This window comes from Choloepus didactylus, chromosome 3 (genome assembly GCF_015220235.1).
Source record: "Choloepus didactylus isolate mChoDid1 chromosome 3, mChoDid1.pri, whole genome shotgun sequence".
Classification (NCBI taxonomy): Eukaryota; Metazoa; Chordata; class Mammalia; order Pilosa; family Megalonychidae; genus Choloepus; species Choloepus didactylus.
The window spans coordinates 89,251,044-89,278,712 of NC_051309.1; the positions used below are offsets into that span (position 1 = coordinate 89,251,044).

Consider the following 27,669-nt stretch of genomic DNA (forward strand, 5'->3'; position numbering starts at 1 on the left):
TTGTCTCCTATTGTGCAGACTGCCTTTTTACTTTTATATATTCACTTTTTATAAAGCTATTTCACAGAAATTATCTCATTTGCTCCTTAGGAGAATTCTGAGATAGAAATGATGATGATGATGATGCACACTGTGATGGTTAAGTTCAGGTGTCAACTTGGCTAGGTTATGGTGTCCAGTTGTTTGGTCAAGCAAGGACTGACCTGATTGTTACTTTGAGGACATTTCATGGACTTAAATCATCAGTAAATTGACTGAATCTATGGCTGATTATATCTACAATCACCTGAGGAGATTGCCTTCAGCAATGAGAGAAGTCTCATCCAATCAGTTGAAGACCTTAAAAGGAGAAGTGATGATTTCAACAGTCAGAAGAACAACTTTCCATCTCTATGTCAGCTGGCCAGCTTCTGGGGAATTAACTGAAAATCTTGATAGGAGTTCCTAACTTGCGGCCTGCACTACAGAATTTGGACTTGCCCATACCCACAGTCACATGAGACAATTCTTATAAAAATCTCATAATATTTTCTTATATATTTATATACATGTATATGATTTCATTTTATATATATATATATCTCTCTGAAAAATGGGTGTTTCCCTAGAGAACCCTAATACACCCATTTTTTTCAGATGCATTAGGAAGTGAATTCAAATACGGTAATTGACAAGATCCATTAATTAGAACGTTAATTTGAAACTGAAGCCAGGTCCTTTGACACCAAATCCTATACTCTTTCCCCTATATAACTTTGCAGAGATGTAAGGCAGGTATTTAGTAGAAAGAAACTAAAGAACCCCAGCAATCAAAATGCTCTTCACTTCTCCATAAAAGTGATCTCATTAAAACATTGATTGCCATTCATTGTCAACATTCATTGCCTAACTATTGGTGGTACCCTGATAGCTAAAATTTTAACAGAAGACCTAGGCTATTTAATAAAATGATTAACTTACTTGTGTGAAAGTGCCAGACCAGAATCTGAAAAAAGAGGCTCCAAGACCCCACAGAGACACTGAACTTTGCAAAAAACACTAGGAAAGAACGTCCCTCAAACAAAATGGTGTCTAAACTTCCCATAGTTCATCCAGTGATCAAGTTAAGATCCAGTGAACTCTCACCCAGTGAAAGAGAAAACGCGTTTAGTTTCACAATGACTAATGTTAAAACTTTCTTCTTGGGTCACCTGACCCGGCTGCGGGGCGGAGGACACACAGGAGAAGTCGTGGTAGCTAGTGGCTAGGCGGAACTCCACCGCCTGAAGAGAGGGGCCGTCAGCTCCAACCGCACCCTCCGCACCCTCGCCCCGAGGTCGGGGAAGCACCTTCTAAGGAAGAGTAGACGTCTGACTTACCCCAGAGCAACATTCTACCGAAGTCTCACTGATAATGGAAAGGTACATGGGTGAAAAGCATCTTCCTGTACTGGATAAAACCAAGTCCCTTGTACACATCATATCAACATGAGTGAACTAATCAAAATAATTAGAAGGTACTTACAGCCGACTGCTAACCAAACCTTCTTCCTATTGGTGAATGGATAGCATGGTGAGCGTTTCCACACCAATTTCTCAAGTGTGTGAAAGCGAGAAAGATGGAGATGGATTCCGTACAGTATATGCCTCTCAGGAGACAATTGGAATGAAATTGTTGGTGTAAGGCCAGCAAAATGCATCTATTCTAGAATTTTTAACACCCTTACCAAGGGAAAAAGGATGTTACCAACTGAGATCGATCAGTTCATCTAATCACAGGTCATCAAAACAGCAGTATTCCCACCTAGGCGTTGTAGGAAGTTGTTCTTGTATTTCACGCAAAAAAACTGAGCTCCAAATGAGCACATTCGTCTTTGGAAAACAATATTATTTATCCTAGGGCATCTTGTTTTCACTTTTTTTGAAGTTTAAAATAAAGTACTTTGCATTTTAAGTTGCCAGTACAACAAACCTAATGCTCCTTTTTTTACCCAATAGGAACTTAAAATTTGGGCCGTAATTTCAGAGAGACATTAAATCTTCTCTTTAAGTTTATAGATTGTGCTTTTTATAGAAGGGTTTCATTCATCTAGAGAAATCTCTGTAAGAGGATCTCTGAGCATATGCTGTCAAGGATAATCCCCCAGAAAGTCATCTACCCTAATAACTGGCACAAAGCAGGGTACATGGGGGTGTAGAAAAACAACACTGGCTCTCACCTGCTTTTTAGTGTTCCTGATTCCAAACAGATCATATACTAAGTCGGGTTTCCTGCAGCGTTAGGAAGTTTTATAAAACACCGAGCTGCTGCTTCTTTGTTTTCCAGACAATTACATGCAGAAAATAGGAATTTTGAATAACTTAGGAGTTTCATAGGAATCTTGAATAACTTAGAATTTTGGTCTACCTTCTCACAAGACCCCAGAGAAAAAAGGAGTGGCATTTCTTATTTTGGATTTTCTCTAAGAACTCAAACTAGTGCCTGATTTGGTAAATAAACAAGCAGTTGTATTAGTTTCATTCTTTAGGACAGCAGTAGGAACTAGAGAATACTGAAACTCAGAAGCATTAAAATTCAGATATACTCCTTTCTACTTTTTGGCTTAAAGCTATAGATGATTCACTTTATCTGTTAAGTGTGTAACTAAAATATGTTATTTAAAATTTCTCACATTTTTAAGAGTACTTTGCTGTTAGTTGAAACAACTATCAAACTCCCCCCCTCTATTTTCAATCTTTTTAAATGCAATTTTATTGAGATACATATTCACATAACATACAATCATCCAAAGTGTACAATCAGTTGTTCACAGTATATCATATAGTTGTGCATTCATCATTACAATCAATTCTTGAACATTTTCATTACTCCAAAAAAAAAAAAAATAAGAAAAAGAACATCCCAAACATTCCATACCCCTCCTCCCCATTGTTCATTTACTTTTTAAAAAATACATTTTTATTGAGATTTATTCACACACCCTACAGTCACCCACAGTGTACAATTATTCACAGCACCATCATACAGTTGTGCGTTCATAACCAGAATAAATTTTTGAACCTTTACCTTACTCCAAAATAAAAATAGAAGCAGAAAAGGACACCGAAAACCTTCCATCCCCTCCATCCCGCCCTATATTTCATCTAATTTTTGTTTCCATTTTTCCACTCCTTTGCCCATAAACTGGACAAAGGGAGTGCGAACCACAAGGTATTCACAGTCACGCAGTAACACTGTGCAAGCTACATAGTTATACAAATGTCCTCAAGAATCGTGGTCACTGGGTTGCAGTTCAACAGCTTCAAATTTTTCCCTCCAGCCATTCCAATACACTAAAACCTAAAAAATGATATCTATACAGTACATAAGTATACCCTCCAGGGTGACCTCTTGACTCCATTTGAAATCTCTCAGGCACTGAGACCTTATATTGTTTCATCTCTCTTCCTCCTTTTGGTCAAGAAGATTTTCTCAATCCCACAATGCTGGGCCCAGGCTCATCCCCAGGAGTCATTTCCCACGTTGCCGGAGGATTCACATGCCTGTCCCCCGACTCTTAAGTGCATGTCGTTTGTGAAGAAAACGTAGCAAAAGGAGACATAGCTCCTTACAAATATTAATGTCAAGAATTAAACTTCTTCCAAGTTCAACCTAGAATAAATGACTTGCTTCCTGCTACTTGCATGAGGTTTACAATTTACTAATTTCATGGGAATATCCCAGAAAGATGACACTTCTGTCAATTAGACTGCATATGTAGCAGGTAAAAATTTATTTCGTGTATTTACATATATGTAGAATACATTTGTCGCTTAGTGGAAGTTATTTGCTGTGATGGAGAAGAAAGCAATATTACTCTGATGGGCACTCTTACTGAGTGGATCACTAAAGGGATCCACAGCGTCCTGTCATCTCTTCCTCCCACTGCATGCCTCTGTCCACATTGCTAACTTGGACTATGCAAATTTTTGCCACATCTAAAATCTTAATCAGCCTGTCTTGTTTAGATTGTATATGTCATTAAAACTGACATCCTTGTAACTATTGTGTGATCCATAAGATTCCTATAAGAAATACTGCTTTAAAAAAAAGACACAACAAAAACCAAAAACACTATGCCGAGAGAGATGACTTCTATCCCACATTTATTTATAGGATCTTTAAAACAAGTACATTTTAATAAACTAAGGTGAATGAGGCACAACCAAAAATTGTCCAAAACAAAACAACCAAAAAACTCGTTTCTTCTTTGCCAATTCAGATCTAACTATAATGCTGTGCTGTGTTGTTTGTCTGGTAGTCTTGGTCCCTGCTCACTTCTAACACTTCCCTTGACCCCTTACAAGACCCCCGTTATCCCTCTACTTTGTTCCCTGCTGTCTTCCTCCACCACTGCCAGGGAAGTCCCTATTCGAAGATGCTACCATAAGGGTTTCCAGAACTAGATTCAACCTTAGTGCTTAGGTAAAAATACAGACACTTGATTCTGATTCAGTAGTTTGGGGTGGACCTTGGTTGTGCAAAATTTTTAACAGGTGATTCTGATACAGCCAGGTCTGGGAACCACTGTTTTACATGCCATTTCACTGTTCCTCAGTCTTTTTAACACTTGCCCTGCTCTCCTACCTGAGAAATCTTGTCTAGTCTGAAATATGTAGCTGTTACCAGTTGTTTTCAACCAAGAGCCTAGTCCCCACAAAGAGGGGTGAAAGTTCTATGAAATAATAAAAGTGGAGGGACTTTGAACAGCCATAGAAAGGGGCCTCTAACACTTATCATCAAGAACCTGCAAAGGGAAAGAAATCCAGACTGAGAGGGCTCTGTGTTTATAGTCAGATCACTCCAGGAAGCTTTTTGGAAACTGCAAGGTATAGATCAATGTTTCACTGGAATCAGAAGGCCTTTCCCCTCTCTGATTAATTGTGATAGAGTCTTTGCTGATTAGGGAGATTCTGGTGCAAAGTCTATCAACTGCCAAGTTAAAGTGGTAAAGGACTGACAGGGAATCCCACAACAATCCCTGAACACAGTAGACATGAGATAGAATATTTGCTGAAAGAATGAATCAGCAGAGAGGTAACAGTTAAATATTATGAGTGGACAGTACTGCCTGGTCAAGTAGATTTAAATTTACGTGTGACAAGGCCACTTTGTAATTTTTACATAGGAATGGTGTTTCATAGTTCTGGTTTCAGTGGAGTCTTATTAATGAAAACATCCTACATAGCAGGTATTTTCCACTGGTTTCTGTCTACAAAGACATTCTGTCTTAGAAAACCACTGTCACATTGTTAGCTAGCATTTGTGGTATCACTTATTTTAATAAAATAGATTTGCTTGTTCATAATTAGCATGTTTCCCTTTTATTTCTCAAACTTTAGTGTGTTTAAGTATCATGAGGGACTTGTTAAAAATGCCACAACCTCTGAAATTTTGATTTAATAGATCTGAGAAGGGCTGAGAAATCTGTACACTTAATAAGCACCCCAAGTGCTCTTAAGGGGGATGGTTAAGGGGTGAGAGTTTTGAAGGTGTCCACAGCAGCATTATTGTCTAATGTGCTTGCTTTTGAATCTAAATTGTATTTTTTTTCAACTCCCTTCCCAGACACCGATAAGAAAAGAAAAGCATAATTCACTCAAAATAGTTTTATCCAGTCACCTGACTTCATTCTGATATTGCACATAGTTACAAAGCCAGAGGATTTTTACAGAAATTTGAATGAGAAACTAATGAAGAAGAGATGTCATTAGGTGGGAATCCCCAGTGGTGAAGCAAAAGACCTAAAACCACAGAGCGCTTGCCCAGAAGGACAGGTGTAACTCACAGAGGAGGTGGTGATATTTAATTTCAACCAAAAGAAGTCCATAACAAGAATCTCCCTGGCCCCTGGGGAGGTGTAAGAGAAGCATCCGATTCTGGGCCCTGGGCTTGAGAAGTCCAAGCACGTGATCACTGGGGCCTGGAGAAGTTGGGGAAGGTTGACTGGAAGGCATGGAATTCCTGACAGGGGTATAGAAAGAGAATATTCCAGGATGAGGAAATGCTTTGGGAATAGAATGAGTGTGGAATGCAAGAGGAATGATAAAGTCAGCAGCTTTTTGTAGCAGGAGGCAGGGTCGGACGTCTGGATGGTGATATGTGGCAGGGCTCCCCTAACGTCTCCTTCTCACGCCCGTGGCAGACATTGCTAATTGATCCCAGCACTTTTCCACTGATATATCTTAGAAACCTTCAGAGGACAGTGCATTGGATGCCAATACCATTTGATCAGAGTTGACACATGATGTGAACTGAACTTACTGTCCATGAGGTAGTTACAAATAAGGTGAGATCAGAAGAATAAATAGTACAGTAACATTTTGTGCTATTCTGAATGTGATGGGCATCTGATTGCCCTCAAGGATGGTGTTCTAGTTTGCTGATGCTGCCAGATTGCAAAACACCCCAAATGGATTGGCTTTTATAAAAGGGGGTTTATTTGGTTACACAGTTACAGTCTTAAGGCCATAAAGTGTCCAAGATAACGCATCGACAATCGGGTACCTTCACTGGAGGATGGCCAATGGCATCCAGAAAACTCTCTTAGCTGGGAAGGCATGTGCCTGGCATCTGCTTGCTCCCAGGTTGTGTTTCAAAATGGTTTTCTCCCACAATGTTCTTCTCTAGGCCACAGCTCCTCTTCAAAATGTCACTCTTAGTTGCTCTTGGGGCATTTGTCCTCTCTTAGCTACTCTGGAGTAAGAGTCTGCTTTCAACAGCCGTCTTCAAACTGTCTCTCATCTGCAGCTCCTCTCTCAGCTCCTGTGCATTCTTCAAAGTGTCCCTCTTGGCTCTAGCAAGTTCGCTCCTTCTGTCTGAGCTTATATAGTGCTCCAGTAAACTAACGAAGGCCCATGCTGAATGGGCAGGGCCACACCTCCATGGAAACTAGTGAAAGACCTCACCCATAGTTGAATGATCACATCTCCATGGAAACAGCCAATCAAAAGTCTCCAACCCAATCAACACCAATACCTTTCCTACCCACAAAGACTGCATCAGAGATAATGGCATTTGGGGGAACATAATACATCCAAACCAGCACAGATGGATTATCTATTACTTTAAAATATATATGTGTGTGTGTGCGCATGTGTAAAATCAGTATAGACAAAAATATCAAAATATGCACAAAGCTGCTATGTGTGTGTATGAATCATCAAAGAATTAAAAATATATCAGTGAAGATATAGTCTCAAGATAAAAGTATTTCTTAAATAAAAAACAATGTTTTAGGGGGAAAAAAAAGCCAGTATAGCCAATCAATATCAGTTTAGCCTATATATCAAAATGGAAGACTATGCTAAAGTTCTGTTTGAGAGACCTCAAAGCCAAACATTCCTCCAAGGAAAAGACAGTATCTTAAACTTTTTCAGTGCTTTATAACAGTTTGCACGGTACTGGACATACATGATTGTTGTGTTGAGTAGTTTAGAGTAAAGATAAAATTTTCTCTGTTTGATGTAGAAAAACATACCAGCAAGAAAGATTTGAGAATATGTTCTGATGTAATTCCTGGAATGGACATATGCTGCAATTGCTATCTATGAAAATCACCTCTATCCTAATATGTATCATGCATCTGTTAATTCAATTACTTCACTTCCTAACCTAACACAGGGACTGATGTCACTTGCATTTAAATACCTGAATCCCCTTATCTAAAAATGTTTTGGAGTTATGTTTTATAAACAGACTAGGATACATGTGTACGTGTATCTATATATGTGCTTATTTACAGATTTTGCCTTGTGCCACCTTTATATGTGATGGAGAGATCTATATTGGTAGTAATACAAATCAGCAGTTTTTAAACTTCAGTGTGCACAGGAATAACCCAGGCATCCTGTTAAAGTCCAGATTCTAATTTAGTAGGTCCGGGTGGGACTTGAAATTTGCCTGCCCAACAAGCTTCCAGGTGATGCCAATATGCTGCTCCCTAGCTGATCCTTTGACTAGCTATGGTCTAGATCATGTTGAGGAACTGTGGAGACGAATCTGGGTTTAAATCCACTTTCTTTCACCTGTGTGTCCTTAGACAATAAGCTTATTTCTCTGAGCCTCAGCTTTGACATCTTTAAAATGAAAATAGCAGGACTTATCTCATTGGAGTTTGTATTAATGTGATAAGACTGTGTCAGTAGTGTGTGTGCAATAAAATAAATGGTGGCACTTTATTATCAAACATTGAACTTCCTCTCATCAAGACCTGACGTATGCACAGCTGTTAAATGACAGGGCTCATGCCTGCTTTAGAAGTATGAAAAAGCACCTGGCAGCATGGTACACAGAAGGACAATTACAGTGTAGTGGGACAGGATGACTAATGGATTAGAAATTGGAAGGCTTGCATTTTAGTCATTGCCAATATTTGGGCAGCTCAAATAAGAAAATGTAGGTACAAACATTTTGAAAGATACAAACAACGATATATATAAGGGATTGTCCAAATACCAATGAAAGTTGATGGCAAAAACCCGAGTGTGACATGCTGACAGTATGACAATGGCTTACGCTTATATAGAGCATTATGCTTTTCAAAGCACTTTCATATGTTTGATCTCTATTTAATATCAATCACTATTTCATATTCATAACAGACCAGATTACTCAGGGAGTTACGTCTGATAATACTCTTTATAACAGACAAGAAAATTGAGGCAAAGAGGTTAAGTGGCAAGGCCAAGTAAAAATCTGTGATGAATAATCCAACCTCTTTAATTTATAAAAGACAAAATGAATTTCTCTTGAAGAAATTAAATGACTCTACTGAGTGTTGGCTCCTCTGCCTTTCCCCATCTTCTCAGGGAGAAGAGATGGAGAATATATTACAGAAAGTATTATAGAAACCAGAAGATGAAAAAGTGGACTGAGTAGCGTGACCTATTGGTTCAGAGCATGGACTTTGACCAAGACTCCAACTTTCCTACTGATAGTTGTGTGACGTTGGGCATGTTACTTTACCCCTCTGTGTTTCCATTTCCTCATCTGTGGAATGGTGATTTTAACTGTACCCAGCTCACAAGCTGTTAGGAAGATTAAATGAATTAATGTTTGAAAAGTCCTTAGAATGGTGCCAGCACATGAGAAGTACTTTATGAATACAAAAGACAGAATCTACATGTAAAAAATGGAAGGAGAAACAATGCAATTTCCTCCCCTCACTCTCTCCTAGATATTGTAAGATGTGGGTAGCTTTTCTACAAATGTAAGAAAGAAAGGGAAAGAAGCAGAAAACAAGTCACATGTCCAAAGTGACAGGGTGGCAGGGCCAGTGGGTCTCCAAAGCCTTTATTTTTTTTCCCCTGAATTCTATCAGTCAGAGATTATAAATCTTGGCCAGCTGAAATGGGCAAGCCCTGTTCAAGAATAAAAGGTAAATATTTTCCTAGATTGTCCCTTCTCTGTTAAATTTTGGGATTATAGGAAGCTAGATGGTCTGTACTGACTTTGCTTTCTTTCTCTTTATTATTATTATTTTTTAATGTCTTGAAACCAATCACTCAAAAACCTGTCCTGGACTCCCTAAAGTAGATTTAGATCAGTGGTTCTCTACCAAGGGTTATTTTACCTGCTGGGAACATTTGGCAATATCTGGAGACATTTTTGATCATCCCAACTGGGGGATGAGGGAGAGTGCTACTGGTATCAGGTAGGGAGTGGCCAGGGATGAGGCTAAACATCCTACAATGCACATGACAGCACCCACCCACTTCCTTAAAAAAAAAACAAAGAATTATCAAACCCCAAAGAGCAGTATTACCAAGACAGAGAAATCCTGATTTAGAGAATGTCAACAGCGTCACATGAGCATTGAAGGGGATTATAGAGATCACCTAACCCGGTTTCCTATAAGATAGGTAAATCATGTCTATAATAGACCGGACCAGCAGTCCTTGTGAATAATCAACTCCAACACTTTGTTTCTTAGTTGAAAATGTTTGAAATGCAAATTCTGGAACTCTGGAATCATTACATGACACACTTCCCCTCACCCCCATCCATTTGTTTTCACCTTATTCTGAAATTCTCTTTCCAGTGGCAATTCATGCTAGGCCCACCTTCCCCACAACCCTTTTTTCACTTCCCTCTGCTTATTTTTCTACCTTTACAGCTTAATTTATCTCATTCTATCATTTTTTCCCCTTTAAATAATCTTTTAATTGAAGTATAATGTGGATATAGTAAAATACAGAAATCATGCAGAGCTTGTGGGTTTTCACAAAGCAAACTCTTTCATGGTTCATCTTGTGGTTACATGAACCACTAAAACATGTTGTGGTTACAAGATGGACCAAGAACTGGGACATTACCAACACCCCAGAGGCTCTCCCTAATCTCCCTGCCAGTCATCACCCTCCCCACAAAGGTAACCTGTAGCCTGTATTCTGATGTGGGAGGCTAATTTTGCCAATGTCTGAATCTTATATATGTTGAATTATACATTATTTATTCTTTTGTGTCTGGCTTCTTTTGCTTCAGATTATGATTGTGAGATTCAGCCATGTTGTTTGTAGCAACAATTCATTCATTTTCACATTGCTGTATAATATTCCATTATGTGAAATTCCACAATATATATCCATGCTACCATTGATGAACATTTGTACTATTTCTTATTTGGGCTATTACAGATGGTATAGTGCTGCCAAGAACATTCTTGTACATAGTTTTTGATGGATCTGTTGTATGCATTTCTGTTGTATATACACCTAGGAGTGGAATTTCTGGCTCCTCAGGTTAATAGTTAGTGCCAAATAATATTCCAAAGTGGTTGTACCAAATTCACTCCCACTAATAATGTATGAGAGTTCTAGTTGCTCCACAACCTTGCCAACACTTGGTATAGGTGCCGCCTTTCTTTTTTACCCAGGGTTGCTAAGGAATCTGGGAAGCAAGAGCCCAGGCTTAAGATTGAAATTAGAACTCATGGTTAAATGATTAAAATAAGGCTGCCACATTTAGAAAACAAATACAGGACACCCAATTAGACTTGAATAAGTATATCTGTGGTGGTTTGAAGCTGTATGTACTACAGAAAAATGTGCTCTTAAATCTAATCCATTCTAGTGGGTGTGAATCCATTGTAAGTAGGATCTTTTGATGAGGATCCTTCAGTTAAGATGTGGCCTAACTCAATCAGGATGGGTCTTAATTCTGTTACTGGAGTTCTTTCTAAGAGAATGAAATTCAGACACAGAGAGAAAGCCACAGGAGGCAAGAAGTTGAACCTGGAATGAAGGGAGAGACCAGGAGATGCCACCATATGCCTTGCCATGTGACAGAAGAGACAAGAATCGCTGGCACCAGCCCCACAACAATGGTCTTTGGGAAGAAAACATTGCCTTGATGATGCCTTGATTTGGACTTTTTCCCATCCTCAACCTGACCCGTTTCATGGTATTTGTTTGAAAGTTGAGGAAACTAAAACAATGTCCAATGCAATATTTGAGTTTCACTTATCTAAAAAATTATTCATTGTTTATCTGAAATTCAAATTGACCTGTGTGTCTTGCATTTTATTTGGCAACTCTACTAGGGAGGGTCAGGGGTATTACTCTGATGCTAGTTCTACAACAATGGATAAAGGCCCTCCCCACATGTTTACAGGAGTATGAAGAGGTGGGGAGGAGGCAAAAACAATGGGTCTGTGGGATGTCAACATGGTGATGTAAGATATCTCCTGGGAAACTGTCCCTTCAGAAACAACTAATAGAAGGACAAATCCCACTTGCTTGGAAGTCTAGAGGATGCTAGAGACTGGAGAAGGACTCCACAAATGCTGAATCAAAGAAAAAGAAAAAAACAAAAACAAAAACAAAAACACCAAAAAAAGGGTAGTGGATCAATGACCTGGACCTACCAGTCTGGACTCCTCCCCCTCAATCAGTCCCAGGCAGCTTAAGAGTCACAGCCAGCCCAGCACATCCTGCCATGGTCGCAGACCACAGAGCCACTAAAAATAGCGAGTTAGAGCCCCACACATATCCAGGGACAGAGACCAAGTCTATAGAGACTGAGGGTGGAATTTAAGCAATTGACTATGTACAAAAAGGTGCCTAGGAAATAAAAGAGACTGTGGCAGAACTATTGGCAATATGTGCACATATTCAGCCCAGGCTCTGATTGCTGGATCACCTAAATGAAAAATAACAGACCTTTCTGGATTGACCCCATCTGGACACCTGGGGCAGGATACCCTAAAGGGAAGTAACCAGAAGAAAAAGGAAAGCCTCACAGAAAATAAAAAAGGAGGAAACTCACTTGCTATAAGATAGGATGAGTCCCCAAACTGGAAAGTGTAATGAAAACGGGGCACGGAGTGAGGCAGAGAAGTTAAATATATCTTAGAAGCTGGGAAGAAAATTCTGCACAAAAACTGATAGAACAGATCAGGATTCTCAGAGAAGGATCAGAGGAAAGGAAGCTTTTTCTGGAAGTGAAACAATTGCACATAAAAAGGCAATCTTAAGAGTGGTATCACATGATGAGGGCAAGAATCAAGTGAAGAAGACATGAGAAAATCTGAACAGTTAAGCACAGGCTACTCTAAAGAGCAAGTATAAGTTGGACCAAGCATCAAAGAAGAGCCTTAACACATAGCCAATCTGTAATAAAACCATAGGGAAGAGGGAGAAACTGAGCTTCAGAGTCAGCATGTCAAAATAATCAGATGCCCAGACATGAGCAAAAATTAAAAGCCATACTATAAAATAGGAAGATATGGCCCAGTCAAGGGAACAAATTAAAACTTCAAAGGAGACAAAGAATTTGGAACAGCTAATCAAAGAATTTCAAACAAATCTCCTAAATCAATTCAAGAAGATAAAGGAAAATATGGATAGAAAAAACTAATGGTGTTTATAGAGCTAAAGGACTTTAAGAAGACAATGGGTGAGCAAAAGGAAGAATTAGAAAGTTTAAAAACAAACAGAATAGAAATTATGAGGATGAAAGGCACAATAATGGAGATTTAAAATACACTAAAGCCTACAACAGCAGATCTGAACAGGCAGAAGAAAGAATTAGTGAATAAGAAGACAGGACAATTGAAATCATACAGTCAGAAGAACAGATAGAGAAAAGAATAGAAGAAATTGAGCAGTGTCTCAGGGATATGAGTGACCATCAAGGATGTCCCAGAAGGAGAAGAGAAAGGAAAAGGAGCAGAAAGAATCTTTGAGGAAATAATGCCCCCAAATTTCCCAACTCTTATGAATGACATAAACATACGTGTCCAAGAAGTGCAACATACTCCAAACAGAATAAATACTAATAGACCTAATCCAAGACACATACTAATCAGAATGTCAAATGTCAAAGATAGAGAATTCTGAAAGCAGCAAGAGAAAAGTGAGTCATCACATAAAAGGGATCCTCAAAAGTCTAAGTGCCGATTTCTCATCAGAAACCATGGAGGTGAGAAGCAATGATATGATATATTTAAGGTTCTGAAAGAGAAAAACTGTTAGTCAAAAATTTGTTATCTGGCAAACTGTCCTTCAAAATTGAGTGAGAACTTAAAATATTCACAGATAAACAGAAGGTGACAGAGTTCATCAACAGAAGACTTGCCCTTCAAGAATTACTAAAGGGAGTTCTGCAGGTTGAAAGGAAAAATCAGGAGAGAGTGGCTTGGAATAGCATGAAGAAATAAAGGTTATCAAGAAGGGTAACCAGAAAGGTAAATGCTAAACCCAACAGTACTGTATCCTTAATATACAACTCTACTCTTTAATTCCGATTAGAGTCAGAATATAATTGGACAATAAAAAGGCATATTTCCTGATAATGGATGCACAAAATATAAACAGGTAATGTGGTACGAAAACAACATAAAATTGTGCCAGTTTGGATGTATTATGTCCCCCAAAAATGCCATTTTCTTTGATGCAATCTTGTGGGGGCAGACATATTAGTGTGGATTAGGTTGGAATCCTTTGATTGTTTCCATGGAGATATGACTGAATCAACTGTGGGCAAGACTTTTGATTGGATAATTTCCATGGAGGTGTTACCCCACCCATTCAGGGTGGGTCTGAATTAAATTGCTGGAGCCATATAATGAACTGACAAACAGAAGGAACCCAGAGCAGCTGTGAGTGACATTTTGGAGACCAACTGAGAGAGACATTTTGGAGATGGCCATTGAAAGCAGACTTATGCTAGCCCAGGGTTTGCTCCAGATAAGCTAAGAGAGAACAAAACACCCCAAGAGCAACATTTTGAAGAACACACAGGAGCTGAGAGCTGCTGAACACAACCTGGGATCCGCAGATGGCAGCTGCCTTCCTAGCTAACCGAGGTTTTCTGGATGCCATTGGCCTTCCTTTGGTAATAGTATACTTGTGCTGATGCCTTCATTTGGACATTTTCATGGTCTTCAGACTGTAGCTTTGTAACCAAATAAACCCCCTTTCTAAAAGCCATTCCATTTCCGGTGTTTCGTGAAATGGCAGCATTAGCAAACTGAAACAGAGGAATATTGGAGCAAAGAACGTGTATGCTAGTGAAGCTAAGTTGTTATCTTTTAAAATTAGTAGTTTATAAATGCAGGTGGTGTAATACAAGCCCCAGGGTAACCCAAAGAAAGTATTTTAAAAGTATACAGGAACAAAAATGAGAAGGGGATCAATTAGATACAACACAAAAGATCAACTAAACAGAAAAGGAGTTCACAATAAAGGAAAAGAGAGACAAAAATAAAACAAAAAAAGATATGACACATACAAAACAAAGTACTGCCTTTACAGTAATGACACTTGGATGTTAACAGATTAAACTTCCCAATCAAAAGACACAGATTGGCAGAATGAATAAAAAAGCATGATCTAATTACATGTTGTTTATAAGAGACTCATCTAAGACCCAAAGACAGAAATTGATTGAAAGTGAAAGAATGGAAAAAGACATTCCATGCCAATAGTCATCAAAAAAGAAGTGGGGTAACTATATTAATATTAGACAAAGTAGACTTTAAGTCAAAAACTGTTACAAGAGACAAAGAAGGACACTACATAGTAGTCAAAGGGTCAATCCACCAAGAAGCAATAACAATCATAAATATTTATGCACCTAACCACAGTGGCCCAAAATACATGGGGAAACACTGGCAAAACTGAAAGAAGAAATAGGCACCTCTACAATAATTGTTGGAGATTTCATTACACCTCTCTCATCAGTAGACAGGCCGTCTAGACAGAAGATCAATAAAAAAACAGAAAACTTGAATAATATGAGAAATGGACTAGACCTAACACATAAACAGAACATTGCACCCCAAAACAGCAGGATATACATTCTTCTCAAGTGCGCATGAATTGTTCTCCTTGAAAGATACAAAAATGTTCTTTCATGAACAGTAACAAATATACCACACTAATGCAAGGTGTTAATAATGCGGTGGTATATGGGAACTCTGTATTTTATGCATTTCATGCATGACTTTTCTGTAAACCTACAACTTCTTTAATAATAAAAAAGTTAGAAAAATAAACAGTGGGGTTTAAACAGAAGAAGGAGCCCCTTCTTCTCCCATAAAAGTCAAAGGGCAAAGGGCACTTAGCCTTTATTTTCCCAAGGGTTTCTGTTGGTGGTGACAGTGATTTATCTGATTTGTATCTTAAATTCTTAAAAAAGCATTTCCTCTGTGGACACATAATAGTTTATTCATGGGTGAAGGAAGGAAAACAGCTTCTACTGCCAATTTCTATATTAAGCAGTCTGATATATGCTATCACATTCTAGCCTAATGACAATATTTTGTCCTATTCTGAACTCTGATACTCAAAGAAGTTAAGCAAATTGGCCATGTCTAGAGCCAGGTCTAGCAAAAGCCAATGTCTGTGCTCTACTATTGTTCCAGATCCCCCGTCTTTCGGAAGGAGTTTATCCTCAACAGGCATCCTTATTGAATGCCTCAAGTCCTGCAATGGGCTGTTTCTCTTTACCAGCATGAGCAGACCTGACAGGATGAGGTGAAACAGATGAAGAGGGCTCACCTTGGTTTTCCTAGAGCTCTGATTCCCCACCCCTCCGTTTCCATCCCCTCCTTTCTATTCTGTCCACCTCCTCCGGCTTTCAGCTTCCTAGAACATTATTCCATGGGTCATATGTAACCCACTGGTTTCTCATTAGGGCCCTTCATCTAAATCCTGGAACAAGTAAGTAAAATGAAGTCAGCTGAGAAAGCCTTCCCTTTATTAGGCCACAACTGGGGAAATGTTCTTTTACAGATCAAGAGCGGACAAAGAAGGTTTAGTCATTTAACAGTATTTGGCTTTCCAGCTTCCACCCCTACCTGCAGCCTCATTCCCTGCAGATCCATTCCGATCCTGCTCCTTTCAAGGCAGCACTCTCCTCCAGCGTCCCCAGCACCCAGTGACCCCCACTGAGTCTGTCCTTTTGGTCCTGGGTCTGAGCCTGCATTCTGGAGCCAGTTCCCCTCCCACCCCCACCCCACCCCTACTCCTAGCACCTCTGGACTGAAACAGAACTTTGCAAAGTCTCTGCATTATAATAGGATTCTGCCTAATGTACCAATTATATTGTTTCTGGAATTTCACCCAAAACAATTAAATACTCAGTTATAAGGAAACTTAAAATGATTATACATCATTGGAAGATATGGCATTTCCTCATATAGGCTATATAATTTCTGTAAATCAAAATGCTACTCCAAAACTTTTTCTCTCATGTTAAAAATGGTGCTCAGTTTCAGTGGCTGAGAAATTCCAAAAGGAGCCGAGAGGTCACTCTGGTGGGCATTCTCATGCACAATATAGATAACGTTTTTAGGTTCTAATGAATTGGAATAGCTAGCAGTAAATACCTGAAACTATCAAACTACAACCCAGAACCCTTGAATGTTGAACACGATTGTATAACAAGGTAGCTTATGAGGGCTGACAATGTGATTGGGAAAGCCATATGGACCATAGTCCCCTTTGTCCAGTGTATGGATGGATGAGTAGAAAAACCAGGGAAAAAAAAAAAAAAAAAAAAAAAAAAAAAGATAAAAGCACCCAATGTTCTTTTTTACTTTAATTGTTCTTTTTCACTTTAATTTTTATTCTTGTTACTTTTGTGCATGTGGTAATGCAAATGTTCAAAAGTTAATTTTGGTGATGAATGCACAACTATATAATAGTACTGTGAACAATTGATTGTATGCTTTGTATGGCTGCATGGTATGTGAATATATCTCAATAAAATTGAATTATTAAAAAAAATATGGTGCTCAGACCCAATAATGCTTAAAGTAGGAACCCACCCAAGGGTATTTGTATTCTCAGTAGAGTACTGAAGATTTTCCTGACTCCAGGAAAGTCCAGTTTATCCTGTTACCAAGAAAGTAAAGGGGATTTGGCTCACCAAAACATTGGCAGGGTGTGGGGGTGCAGATAGAGTGGATGATATATTGGGTCCTTCGATGCTTCCACTGTCATTCATTCTACTATCACTAAGCTCTCTGGTGACTAATTTATTGTTTCTTTTCTACCTTTATTCTATAACTTGTTAAACTAGTGCCAGGCACACATAGTTCTAGGGGAAGACTGTGTTTTCACACACCAATTTTTTAGATCTGCCATCTGAAGCTCCTCACAACACGACCCAGTACCCACTTTTCCAGTACCCACTTTCTTACAAGGCCAGATTCCCCACCATTCTGCAGGTGTTTCCTCTCCATGATTCCCGCTGTGAGTTCATACCTCCTGCTGGGAGCCATGTTGGTGGCACGGGGGTGGGAGAGCACTGCTACTGGCATCAGTGGATAGAGACCAGGGATGGTGCTAAATATCCCCAGGAAAAAATTATGTGACCCAATATTGTCAAGGCTGAGAAAGTCTGATTCATCCCCTCATCTTATTCTTAAAAGATTTGAATACAAACTTACAGCTGCAACAAGATACCAAATAAAAAATGATGAAATTGGACACAGGGAAACTAGAGCCTGAAGCAAGTTTAGTTCATGCTTTAAGGTTCCCACACAGTGTAAGACATGGGCTGCAAATTAGACTCTGTGCTTCCTACCAGCCACAGCAAAGAGGGAACATAAATATTTAAGAGATTGGTCATGTCCATAAAGTAAAAACAGGCTGAAACCTAGAGAAATTTCTCATCCAGTCCCTCCGAAGGAGATATGTGACATAGAGTGGTGAAAGCCTTTAACACATCTCTACAATAAATAGAACAGTGTCTTTCCTGCATGCGAGTCTTAATGCAGGCTTAAAGCATATGTTAGAGTATAATTCACTGAAATAATCTGTGAGAAGCTAAAATGATCTCATCCAAGTACTCAGCACTCTGATGATCTGGGATGTTCGAGATGAAAACTCAGATTCTTTAGATTGTTTAGCAGAACACATGGATGCACATTCTTTGACAATGCTCCATCAATAGTTTTTTCGTCAGCTGAGGTTTGATAAGAGTTGCACAGCAGTGTAACTGAGTTATAACTCTTTGGCGAGAGCCTGAGTTCAGATTCCCGACTAGGACTGCTCATACATGGGAGGAGGCATGCAGAAGGAAAGCCATATAAGGCAAATGTATTGTTAACAAAAACGTAAGGAGTGCAAACAGGACACACACCTGAATAGAAGGCTACCTTAGTGTAGCTTGGAGGCAGCTACCTGTAGGGAAGTCTGTGCTTGCCTTAGAAAACAGTTTTGGGTCTGCTTCAGCAAGTGACCATAATGATGGTCAGAGTCTTAAAGTTCTACCTCACAGAGCCTGGAAAAGTTTTATTTCAGATGTTACCAAAATCCACCCATTCTGTGATAATAAAAGAATGTAGTAAAATATCTGTGGAGTCTAATTTTTAGTAATGTAACTTCCTGGTCAATGTTACAGAGAAAAAAAACTGCACTATGGAAACTTAGATAAAACAATGAATTGATCTTCTAAAAGATACTGACAACTTGGCCGCATCGTCAAGGACTGATTCATTTGGTGTGGGTGAAGGAGTGAAGGTCCTTGAAGCTGGGATTGTTAATCCTTCCCAGGTGATTCCAATAAGTAGCAATGCGTGAGAATCAGCATATAAAGGAAGTCTACGCCAACTGATGCTTTGAGCATTGAAGCAGTCTATCTTAAGCCTTTTATGCAACCAAAAAACACATTTCCCTTCTTATTTCAAATTTCCTCTACCACTTAAATTTTTACCACAAACATGCGGAATTTAAAAATTTAAGTGAAAAAAATGTGCTTAATGCAGAAAATTTTAAAATCACAAAAAATATCAAAGAAAAAAAGCACTACCAACTCCATAAAACAAAGCTAACCACTATTGACATTTTGGATGCATGTCCTTCCATTTAAAAAATAATTAGTTGACAGGACCATTTTTTATTGAGGATACTCCCAGTTGTGGCAATAAAACCATGTTTCCTTTAGTGTAGAGAAGGCTGCTTCTCTTTCTGTTTGGTATACCTGGGGATGAAGGATGAAGCATTTAGCTCCTTTAGAAGTGGTATCCAATCATTATGCTATGGCTCAGAATTATTAGCTGATCAACTGAGACTCCTATCATGTCTCTTGAGTTGGTGTGAAGTGGCAGAAAGCATCTAAGCAAGTCAAGAGTCGAATCTGAATTCACATAGCTCATTCCACAATTTATTTGTATCTGCAGAATCAAAGGCTAAAATTCTATTTATTGAGTGCAATCAGTCTTTGGGTTACCTTAAAAACCCCAATTCATATGAATTGGGGCCATCTGAAAGTCCTCAGCTAAAATCACAAGCCTTACATATACAACTTTTTATTTCTCTAAATTCATGTCTTGACTTTATTCTATTTGTTTCTCTCTTCACATCTTTCTTGGAACTATCTGTCTCCAACAGGCACTGGAGCAGAAAGGAATACCAAAGAAGAGGTACCAGCAGCTTCTGGGCTTGTAGAGGGCTTGGCTCTAGTCCCCATTTAGCATATAGTATTTCTGGCCATGTTAACAGGATAGCAGCCCATTAGACTTCTCAGATTTAACACCCAGGTTGAAAGAACCAGAAGACCTATGAAGGGCAGTACTGTACTTTAAAATCTTGCTGTGACCCAAATCTGAATTGGAATTGTCAGCCCTTGGAATTATGTGGGCAGAAGAAATTTACTTACTTCATGAGTCAGCCCAGCCAAGAGCTATGTGTACCATGGCCTGAGATATCTCAAAGGGACTTGGTTTATAGATATAAACTTTTTTGGTAAACAATAGGCTTGGTTAAATGATTTTTAATTTTGTTTCATTGTGGGGGGGGGGGGGAGAGTTCTGTCAAAAATGCCAACTCCTTATACTGGCAATGGAAGTAAAGTGGGTGAAGTTAGTGCTAGTCCCTAGCTATAAAACAGACTCACAGAATGTTGAATTGTGTCTGTGTGTGTGACTGTAACCTATGACTTGAGCAAATCCCACCCAATACTTTATAAGAAGATGAAACCATTTCAGTGAGTGCTCTGGTATAAATGGGTCTGAAAACCTCAGCTGGAATACAGTTACCTCATGATGTTCATATAAACCCAGAAAACACTTAAATGATGACAGTTAATTCAGGAAAAAGGCAGCAGCAGCTGGTGCAAACTATTGATTATAAAATATTTCTTTTCCCTAAGAACCTCCAGATATGTTCTTCAAGAATATTCTTCACACGTGTTCTAAAAGGGGCAGCCTTTAAATTCACACACATTTGTTACCATTTTCCTTTCCCCAAGTTATATGCAAGTGAATTTCCAAAGAGTATTATTCAGAGCTAATTTCTCAATAAAGCGGACGGTGGGGAAAGATGGCCTAGCACGAGCCTGCTCTGTGCCCAGGGCCCCCTCTGCAGTTTGCTAACACCTTTGCTCTAGCATTTAGAATTGTACTTGGGGCTGGATTTTCCAGGAAGTAGACAAGCCTATGCTTTGGGCACCAACAAAGATGGGATGATGAAATAAAATAGAACTTTGGAAAAATATTTAGCCCCTACTAATTAATGTAATTCTTGAGGGTAATTCTTGAGAGGTGTGGACTGGTGGCACACCGTACATTTTTTCAGCTCTAAAGCTCCTAAAGATGGCTGACTTGCTGGTCCTGGTTGTGTTTTAAGGTCAGCCATTTTCAGGTGAGGGATCCCACCTGAGTCTGGGCTTCGCAAGCACTGGCCATTCATCTTTTTATCCTAATGTGCTCAGAGTGGAGTAGAAGCTCAATAATTGTTTTTTTCAATCATATTTTTAATTGTAGAATATAACATATATGCATAGAAGTGATAGCTTTCCAAGTGAAATTTGACAAGTGGTTAGAGAACAAATTTCAAAGAATATTATAGGTTACAGTTCCAGTTTCAGTTATTTCCTTATTGTGAAATATAACATAATACAAAAAAGGTAACATCTTTCAAAGTATGCTTTAACAAATATTTATATAGAAAATTTCCAAAGTTGTTATGAGTTATAGTGCCATAGTTTCAATTATTTCCTTATTGTGAAATATAACATATGTATGAAAAGGTGATAGCTTTCAAATTACAATATAACAAATAGCTATAGAACAAATTTCAAAAGATGCTATGTGTTACAGTTCTGCCGTTTTAATTCTTTCCTTCTAGCTATTCTAATACCACAGCAACTAATAAAAAGAAAATTATATAAAGATTCAGTATTCATAATTCTTTGTTAAATTCCATCTTGTTTGTTGCTACCCTTTGCTCTAGTTTAATCACTTTCCCAATACACAGAGACCAGAACAGTAGGTTTCACACACACACACACACACACACAATTTTGGAGTCTCTAGTGAACTAGACATTCAGAACCCTCCTTCCCCCTTCATCAACGGTCTTTAAGAGATGTGCTTGCATTAGAGCCCTTGGAAGGAAGAGGGAGAAAGAGTTTCTTTTCTCTTCTTTGTTTAAATTATCAAATGAGAAAGGCTAATCATTCCCTCATCAATGTAACATACTTTGAGCTGCTTTGAGAATATTGCCAATGATAGCAAGGCTACAAATTGGAAGAGTAACAAGTGGCCAGATCTAACACTTTCAAAAAAAATTGTTTTTGTAACATAAAAACAGAGACATTGGGAATTAACTTCTGACAATAAAATGATAATAAACTGGGAGCAATTAAGTACCTGAAGTGCTTGAACCAGACATTATGCCCCACCACCAGCAAAACGAACACCAATAAGAAATCTTGAAATCAATAATAAGAGAGGAAATTTTCTAGAAGGAATTTAGAATCTTGTATCACCAGACTTCAATGGTGATACAAAGATTTCTTCTTCAATGATTAATAAAAATACATAGCTCTTAGGAAAAAAAGCCTAGAAGCCTATTTTTAAGAAAAAGTCATGATATACACATGCTCTTCAGAAACACAACTAGCAAATTGAAAAGACAATCTCATGTTGCAGACGTGTGTTTTTAAAATATTCACCTGGGCAAATGATTAGCATCTACCACCCAATTCTTCCTTGACTTGTATTAGTTTCATGGTAAGATTTACTGGTACTATTGTTTATTATTATTTTTTTAATGAAAAAAAATTTTTTTTTCTTTTGAAATAAGATGGGAGAGAAAGGCATTCCATATTCCCAAAGACTTACTGCACTGAGGTTAACCACGGAGGGCCACACACCGAGAGCACCCAGGGAAGCTGAGCCAAGGAAGGACAGGAGAACTGAACCACTTCGTTGCTGCAGCAATTCAAATATGCTTCCTAGGGCTGTAATCAGCAAGGGTGGAGTTAGGGGTGTGGAAAAATTTAGGAGGTGGGACTGGAAAAAAAAAAAAATCTTGCGTTGGCTGTATTCACCACCTCGGGTCAATGTTTTTCCATTTAGGGAAGTGGACGTTGCACTTTATCTCATTTCATTTATTTGTGACATCCTCCTGACAACATTGCTCCCTCAGCACAATTTACTTATGGTTATACAACAGCCCACACTTTATGAAGGCCCAAGCCTTGTTTATTTATTTAGGATTTCTAGAATTCATGTATTTTCCAAATCATTTAAGGGTCTTGAAACATGTTTAAAAGTAAGAATTGGACAGCAAGTCTTGGGTCTCAAAAATGTTAAAGAGATATTCAACTTCCCTTTTTGCCAGTTATTGGGCCTTATGTTAGTAGCTAAGGAGCTGTCTCATGTATTGACAGGGGAGATGTTGGAGGGTTAGGGGTGCAGTCTGGGAAGCTGGCCAGTAGCATTTTGGAGCTGTGGAGCCTGTATTCCAGAAGGGCAAACTTGGGGACCACACCAGGGGCACTTCCATATAGAATGAAAAATTCAAAAGGCCTGAGAAGGGGTGGAAGGGGAGAAGAGGGTGTGGACAGAAAATCATAAGGGGTAAAATTAGCAGTTCTTAGGCACTGGGTAGAGGGTTGAGAGAGGGAATGAGTCACTTAATTGTTAGATACGTACGTAGATACACACTACTGTACATGAAATCCTCAATTGTTTCAGGGATTGCTGACTAAAAAGTTGTTAGCTTAGCACAGGTTGAAATGTCCTCCATTCCCATCAGCTGTGACTCTAACAAGTTGTGTTTTCTTTCCTGATGTTTGAACATAAAACTGCAATGATTCACACCATTAAAACTCTGTTTTTTGTTCTTCCTGGTGGGTTGTGTGTACAGAGGGAGTTGTTCTGCAGGCAGAAGATAAGCAGAACCTGGTTATCTCGGCGTCTTCTTATTTCAGAGAGTCTTTGCCTTTATCTATTAATATTCACACGTACCGTTCAGTAGAAAACACAGTATCAGACTAATAAATGCTCTCTATGTCAGGGGTAGTTAATAACCCTTGTGTGAATGGGCCCTGAGCCAGAAAGGTCGGAAAGGCATCCCTGGTCTGGAAGAGCTCATAACCTGGGAGGCAAGATGAACCATCCAGCCAGCCTGGAAAATATCCTAGGATCTCATGAGGCAAGATGCCATCGAGTTCTATGCCACTTACCAGATTGATCTTTGGCAAATCTCTCAATTTATTGAGTGTCTAGTATGCACCAGGCACAAAAATCATTTCATTCTGACAAATGTATTTCTCTCCCTCCCTCCCTCTCTCTCTCTCTCTCTATATATATATATATATATATATAAATTTGACATTCATAGCAATGCTTTTTTTTTAATTCAATTTTATTGAGATATATTCACATACCATACACTCATCCGAAGTGTACAATCAATTGTTCACAGTACCATCATATAGTTGTTCATTCATCACCCCAATCTATTTTTTGAACATTTTCCTTGTATCAAAATAAGTGAAAATAAGAATAAAAAATAAAACTAAAAAAGAACACCCAGATCATCCCCCCTCCCACCCTATTTTTTGTTTAGTTTTTTCTCCCCATTTTTCTACTCATCGATCTATACACTGGATAAAGGGAGTGTGATCCACAAGGTTTCCACAATCACACTGTCACCCCTTGTAAGCTACATTGGTCTACAATGGTCTTCAAGAGTCAGGGCTGGGGGGGCAGGGCAAGATGGCGGACTGGTGAGCTGTATGTTTTAGTTACTCCTCCAGGAAAATAGGTAGAAAGCCAGGAACTGCGTGGACTGGACACCACAGAGCAATCTGACTTTGGGCATACTTCATACAACACTCATGAAAATGTGGAACTGCTGAGATCAGCGAAATCTGTAAGTTTTTGTGGCCAGGGGACCCGCACCCCTCCCTGCCAGGCTCAGTCCTGTGGGAAGAGGGGCTGTCAGCTCCGGAAAGGAGAAAGGAGAACTGCAGTGGCAGCCCTTATCAGAAACTCATTCTACTGATCCAAACTCCAGCCATAGACAGACTGAGACCAGACACCACAGAATCCGAGAGCAGCCGGCCCAGCAGAGAGGAGACAGGCATAGAAAAAAATAGCACAAAAAACTCCAAAATAAAAGCAGAGGATTTTTGGAGTTCTGGTGAACACAGAAAGGGGAAGGGCAGCACTCAGGCCCTGAGGCTTATATGCAAATCCCGAAGAAAAGCTGATCTCTCTGCCTTGTGGACCTTTCCTTAATGGCCCTAATTGCTTTGTCTCTTAGCATTTCAATAACCCATTAGATCTCTGAGGAGGGCCCCTTTTTTTTAAATCCTTTTTTCTTTTTCTAAAACAATTACTCTAAGAAGCCCAATACAGAAAGCTTCAAAGACTTACAATTTGGGCAGGTGAAGACAAGAGCAGAACTAAGAGAGCTCTGAGACAAACGGCAATAATCCAGTGGCTGAGAAAATTCACTAAACACTACAACTTCCCAAGAAAAGGGGGGTGTCTGCTCACAGCCATCATCCTGGTGGACAGGAAACACTCCTGCCCATTGCCAGCCCCATAGCCCGGAGCTGCCCCAGACAGCCCAGTGTAACGGAAGTGCTTCAAATAACAGGCACACACCACAAAACTGGGCGTGGACATTAGCCTTCCCTGCAACCTCAGCTGATTGTCCCAGAGTTGGGAAGGTGGAGCAGTGTGAATTAACAAAGCCCCATTCAGCCATCATTTCAGCAGACTGGGAGCCTCCCTACACAGCCCAGCAGCCCAGAACTGCCCTGGGGGGATGGCACTCACCTGTGACATAGCACAGTCATCCCTCAACAGAGGACCAGGGGGTGCACGGCCTGGAAGAGGGACCCACTTGCAAGTCTCAGGAGCCATACGCCAATACCAAGGACTTGTGGGTCAGTGGCAGAGACAAACTGTGGCAGGACTGAACTGAAGGATTAGACTATTGCAGCAGCTTTAAAACTCCAGGATCACCAGGGAGATTTGATTGTTAGAGCCACCCCCCCCCTCCCTGACTGCCCAGAAACACGCCCCATATACAGGGTGGGCAACACCAACTACACACGCAAGCTTGGTACACCAATTGGACCCCACAAGACTCACTCCCCCACTCACCACAAAGGCACAGCAGGGGAGAACTGGCTTGTGAACAGGTGGCTCGTGGATGCCACCTGCTGGTTAGTTAGAGAAAGTGTACTCCATGAAGCTGTAGATCTGATAAATTAGAGATAAGGACTTCAATTGGTCTACAAATCCTAAAAGAACCCTATCAAGTTCAGCAAATGCCAAGAGGCCAAAAACAACAGAAAATTATAAAGCATATGAAAAAACCAGACGATACGGATAACCCAAGCCCAAGCACCCAAAATATCAGAAGAGACACAGCACCTAGAGCAGCTACTCAAAGAACTAAAGATGAACAATGAGACCATAGTACAGGATACAAAGGATATCAAGAAGACCCTAGAAGAGCATAAAGAAGACATTGCAAGGCTAAATTAAAAAAATAGATGATCTTACGGAAATTAAAGAAACTGTTGACCAAATTTAAAAGATTCTGGATACTCATAGTACAAGACTAGAGGAAGTTGAACAATGAATCACTGACCTGGAAGATGACAGAATGGAAAATGAATGTATAAAAGAAAGAATGGGGAAAAAAATTGAAAAAATCAAAACAGACCTCAGGGATATGATAGATAATATAAAATGTCCAAATATAAGACTCATTGGTGTTCCAGAAGGGGAAGAAAAGGGTAAAGGTCTAGGAAGAGTATTCAAAGAAATTGTTGGGGAAAACTTCCCAAATCTTCTAAACAACATAAATACACAAATCATAAATGCTCAGCAAACTCCAAATAGAATAAATCCAAATAAACCCACTCCAAGACATATTCTGATCACACTGTCAAACACAGAAGAGAAGGAGCAAGTTCTGAAAGCAGCAAGAGAAAAGCAATTCACCACATGCAAAGGAAACAGCATAAGACTAAGTAGTGACTACTCAGCAGCCACCATGGAGGCAAGAAGGCAGTGGCATGATATATTTAGAATTCTGAGTGAGAAAAATTTCCAACCAAGAATACTTTATCCAGCAAAGCTCTTCTTCAAATTTCAGGGAGAGCTTAAATTTTTCACAGACAAACAAATGCTGAGAGAATTTGCTAACAAGAGACCTGCCCTACTGGAGATACTAAAGGGAGCCCTACAGACAGAGAAACAAAGAAAGGACAGAGAGACTTGGAGAAAGGTTCAGTACTAAAGAGATTCGGTATGGGTACAATAAAGGATATTAATAGAGAGAGGGGAAAAACATATACGACAAACATAAACCAAAGGATAAGATGGCTGATTCAAGAAATGCCTTCACGGTTATAACGTTGAATGTAAATGGATTAAACTCCCCAATTAAAAGATATAGATTTGCAGAATGGATCAAGAAAAATGAACCATCAATATGTTGCATAAAAGAGACTCATCATAGACACAGGGACACAAAGAAATTGAAAGTGAAAGGATGGAAAAAAATATTTCATGCAAGCTACAGCCAAAAGAAAGCAGGTGTAGCAATATTAATCTCAGATAAAATAGACTTTAAATGCAGGGATTTTTTGAGAGACAAAGAAGGCCACTACATACTAATAAAAGGGGCAATTCAGCAAGAAGAAATAACAATCATAAATGTCTATGCACCCAATCAAGGTGCCACAAAATACATGAGAGAAACACTGGCAAAACTAAAGGAAGCAATTGATGTTTCCACAATAATTGTGGGAGACTTCAACACATCACTCTCTCCTATAGATAGATCAACCAGACAGAAGACCAATAAGGAAATTGAAAACCTAAACAATCTGATAAATGAATTAGATTTAACAGACATATACAGGGCATTACATCCC

At 39.2% G+C, this 27,669-nt stretch overlaps 1 protein-coding gene across 1 annotated transcript in view; it reads right to left on the reverse strand.

Moving 5' to 3' along the window:
- LOC119529596 (placenta-specific gene 8 protein-like) overlaps positions 1-22,730 on the reverse strand; it is a 50,586-nt gene extending 27,856 nt beyond the window's left edge. Inside the window, exon 1 of the mRNA XM_037830131.1 lies at positions 22,598-22,730. The gene's annotated coding sequence lies outside the window, so the exon portion shown is untranslated. The remainder of the gene's footprint in view (positions 1-22,597) is intronic.
- Positions 22,731-27,669: the final 4,939 nt, after the last annotated feature.